We start from the raw sequence: 4900 nt of genomic DNA, 5'->3' as shown, positions 1-4900 counted from the left end.
CATCATCATTAAGAGACCTGAAGATGATGAATACACAAACGTCTGTGACCTTTACTTGCGGCTACTCCAGGCAAGTAGGGCACTGACAGCAACAGCAGCTATGGTTGCTATGGCACAAACTTGAAAACAAGCCCATTATTTTGGGTAGGTTCCGTTCTTCTGGGTTGATTAGGTGCTTATGGCAGGGAGGCTGGAGCCTGATGATCTTTGAGGTCTCTTTCAACCTTAACCATTCTACGATTGTATGAGTCTACAATTCTATGAGTCTGTGATTTCCAGGGTCATTAGCATCACCCACTGCCCAGGCATCCCTCCAACTGCTGATCAACTGGCCAACCCATGACATTTCAAAGCTAATATTCCTTCCTGTGTAAAGACACACACAGGCATCAACTACTTGAGAAGTAGTGTTTGCCCTTTTTTGGTGTCACCCCTGACCCTCCATTAGGGCTGATGAAGGATGCTGCAGGACAGGTACAAAATCCTTCCTACCCCCCACCAGTTATTTTTGTTCCCCTGTACAGGCAGTGCAGTTGCTCTGGGTCTCTAAGGAAGCCTTTCAGTGGTGGGACACAGGTTCATCACCACACACAAGAGATGACCTCCAGCAATGTCTGGCTTGCACTCTACTGTCTTCAGTTTGACAACACGGCACAAAAGCAGCAGGCAGAGGGTACCCCCCACCCAGGGCCCTCCGCACAGGGGCCGGAGCTTCACACGTTAACGGGCCTCCTCCAGACAAAGCCCTCGAGTTTCTTAATTAAGTCAAAGTGAAAGACGGCCTAAAAGCATCCCACTTACCTCCTTGGAGTTCCTTCAGCCTGCACTGCAGAGGCAGGCAGAGCACTGCCCATCAAAGCCCAGCCTTAAGGGCCAGCCGGCGGTTTTTCTCTTGCAGATGGGGGATGCTTTGCCTTCAGCCCAGCCCCTTCAGTCTCCTCTCATCTTCCCGCCAATTTCAGATGTGTCTCTGGGTTATAGAAGGGGAAACAAAGGGGCCACTTGTGTGTCAGAAGGGTCTGCATTTTAGTCCACACTTCTCCAAAGCAGGGTGGTGTCTGGAGAGCTCTTTAGCAGGTTTCGTCTCATTAACATTTCCATGAACGATCAAAGAATATATAAAAAAAATACCTAAGTACAATTCCTGCCATGGAAGAAGAAGATAAAAACTAACTGCTCAGACTCCTTTCCCTGATCCATCGCAACACTATTAGACAATTGTCTCTTCATGAAACCAGTTTTTATTCCCCCTGTACCCTACAAAAGGCTCCACAGATCTGTCCCACCAAAACCCCTGCTCCTCTGTACATTTTCCATCATCAGGGCTGGATTGCTCTATGTTCCTCCCAGACAGAACCCAATTATTCCCCAGCATTAAGTCACTGGGAGCAGAAATTGCTTTAATTTTGGCCCTTTGAGCAGCTGCTCAGGGTGGGCTGGGAGATGGCTACGGCCATGGTGCTGAGATGAATACTAAAGAAGCACCAAGGCATCTTGTCGGGGGGGGGGGGGGGTGTCAGCGGGGTAGGATTTTCTCCTTGGAGCAAGCAAATCGGTGAGCCTTACTTGTCCAAAAGGAGCCTTTTTTTCTCTTCCTCCTCCTTGGATACTTGCACAGTCCCACTAGGAGAGCTGTAACGCACCTGAGCACCTTGTGACAGCCTCATGGCTGGCACTGGGAGAGGGGACCTGTGCCCACTGCCCCAGCCCCCAGCACTGCAATTCCTCCCCTGCTCATTTGAAATGCCCAGCAACATCCTGCAGACAAAGCCACTGCAAACAAAGTATGGGGAGAAAGGGGGAAGGGAAGAGGATTTTTCTCTTTTTTTCCCCCTTTTTCTTTTTTTTTGAAGAAAGGAGTGCAGAGGAATTCTTAATTCACTGATGTGTAGAATACATTAATATCCCCAAGTGTTGGCACAGTCTCCAGTGCTCAGGGGACCAACAATGTGAGCAATGACTCCGAGTCTGGGATCTTCAAATAAACCCCCCCTGCTGTCATGGCCACCGGGAAAGAGAATAACAGCAATATTAGCTGACCTTCATTTTGTTGTTTCTCCAGACCTGACAGCTAGACCTCTGTTTGCCTGTTACTAGGATTTCTTGGCTGAAAAATGTGAGCATTTCCTAGATGATACAAGAGGCAGTTTATTAGGTAAATAAACCAGGCCATAAGCAGTTGCTTCTGCTTGATAATGAGGAAGGAAGGAAACGAACAGACCTCCCTGCACCACCTAAAATAACCCAGTCAAGGCTCTCTAACTACCACTGCACGTATATTTTTCAACAGACAGTTAATGAACAAGAGAAGGTCGTTTTAGCCTTGCCAACTTGTGAGCAAAACCATTTGCTCAGAAAACTATAGGCCATAAAAATCACAGCAGGCACTGTCTGCATCGTATAAACCCATCCATCTAGGGAAGTAGAAAGAAGTTTAAAATAAACATATTCTTTCAGGCTTCTGACAAAAGAAAGCATCAAGGGCAAAATGAGACTTGCAAGGAGGGCACATGGGACACCTCGCACTGCTCCCTTCATAGCTCATCTCCTGGAACTATAGCGATAAACTTCATTTCATTATCAGACGGCCAATGATCCAGGGACAATTTAGTGCAATTTGTAACCCTACAGCCCCTCCTGCAAAAGGCCACTGCAGCAAATCAGAGGCAAGTTTTATGTTTCCCAATGCATCTCACAGATAAATGTAATAACCAGATGGTTTTAGAGATCATGGCTTGGAAAATGAAGTTTCCACAGAAACAGAGCTAGTGGCACTGTTTTCCTTGCCAAAAAGACAATGTTCTTGTGCATTTTTATATATATATATATAAGTATTATAGAGTGGCTACTGTGTGTTACAATCCAAGTGAGAATGTGGTACAAGGCAACTATAACACATCAAAAGCCAAGTGAGGCACAACCTCACCCCTGCAACTCATCTGCAAATCCCAGCACTTGCTAGAATTTCACAGCTAAGTCACCAGCACAAGGTGATCACCCTGCAGCAGAAACAAACCTCTTCCCTCCTTTCAATGCCCCCCAGCAAAAAATTATTTCTGAAGCAGACAGGTTGTGTATTGCTGCTGCAGACCTGTGCACAGGGAAGTATTCCTGCCAACAAAGCTTCGTTTGTGTGTGATGCTCCAGTGCTGCCATTCTACTTCCACCACAAAAGTTTACAAGTCACTGCAAATCCCTGGTCCAACATCGGTACAACAGCATCAACATAAGCCCTGTGTATTATCTCAGTGTGACACCTGGGAGCATGACACTGAGCAAAGGATGCAAAATCTACCAGAAGCCTTGGGCAAGCAGCCAGCCAGCCCCTGTAAAGCTACCTTCAAGGCTCCCTTCACCACGGCTGCACTTGTGCCTTCAAGCCACATCAAAGTGACGCTGCAGTCATGGGCTGTAATCTGCAGAAACTGCATTTAAACACAGCATTAAAACTGGGGCTGGTTTATAACACTCATGACTTAAAACCCCTCTTCACATGCTCATGAGTTTGAAGAAGCAAATCAGGCTGCAATTGCATGTTCCACCAAAAGGAGGGTGGTGAAACACCTTCCAGAGTCAGCTCATGCCCTTGGACCTGCTTGTGGCAGTGTGCAACTCATCGCTGCCCAACAGAAAATTGCCCTTTCTGTAGCTGTACAATCTTTTAAGAGCTTAAGTCAGTTAAGAAGCTTTTCCCCTGGAGTCCTAGCAGGAGGTTAGGTGGCTACAGGTGCTTCTTCAATCCACACCTCACCCTCTGCTAGGAGGTGGGTGTCAGAGGGGATGGTCCCATCTCACCAGATCTCCTCTGCACCAGGTCTGGTGATCCTGCAGCAACAGCACAAGCTGCTCCTGGGGACTGATGCAGTGGAAACTCCCATCTGCTCTGCTGCTGGCCCAGGGACATGTCTATGAGGTGCTGCCTGAAGTGGGCAGCAGTGCCTGCCAGCACCCGCAACTGAGCCCACACAGCCCAACAGGATCCTCCAGCACCTCCACACCAGCCCAAACCCGGCACCGAGCCGCGGCTTCGAAAATCTCCACAGGGCTGTTGCCACCCAACAGTGGCCAAGTTGACTCCAGCAGCCCAGAGCCTGGTGGGCTCACACACACTCTCTAGCTGCAGCTCCTCTGGTACATGCAGCTCGCTGGCATGACCCAACACAAAACTCCCATGTGCTTTCCCAACACGAAACCACCAATCCCAGATGTGCAACATGGTTTAATTAACACTCCCACTGGAAGCGTAACTCCTGCCATTGGAATGTTGGAGCATATTTGATTTTCACCCAAAGTAAATCCTTTTTTTCAAATAGCACCAGAGACTTTGGCCACCCTCTCAAGGGCAGGGGTATCTTACTCCTCTTCCTGTTTTCTAAGGGACAGTTTTCCTCCATCCAGAGTTAGCACAACTGTAGGAATTCTATTGTATTTTTGCAAAATATGAAGTATTTGAGATCACAGCCCCTTGTTGATTTATATCCCAAATTTCTAGTCGGATCAACATCCTCTATGCATCTCAGCAAGCCCTGAAGAGATGGCATAACCACTTGGTCCTTAGCAAAATAATTTCTCCATTGACCACATCCTCTGTGTATTGTTGTGTCCCTCACACCCGGGGCCTGTGGAGCAGGATTCCAGGTGCTGGACCCTCTCTCTGTCTGGGCACTGAGTTTGCAACAGCCTTGTGTTCAGGACAGCATCTCTGGTTGGGGTGGATGTAGGGTAACACCACCAAGAGAGGCTAGAAATGGCTTGCTTAGGTTTTTGGGAGCCTAAGATGAAGGGAGAATTTCAAATTTGTAAGAATTAATATGAACAGTTAACCCTGATAATTTCCCCCCAATACAGTTTTACTATGGCACAAGATGCCCCCACCAGAACACCATTGTGTTTTAACTCC

Source organism: Chaetura pelagica, unplaced genomic scaffold, assembly GCF_000747805.2.
Source record: "Chaetura pelagica isolate M959 unplaced genomic scaffold, ChaPel_1.0 scaffold471, whole genome shotgun sequence".
In the NCBI taxonomy this organism is placed as follows: domain Eukaryota; kingdom Metazoa; phylum Chordata; class Aves; order Apodiformes; family Apodidae; genus Chaetura; species Chaetura pelagica.
Note: the sequence above shows the minus strand (reverse complement) of the source record.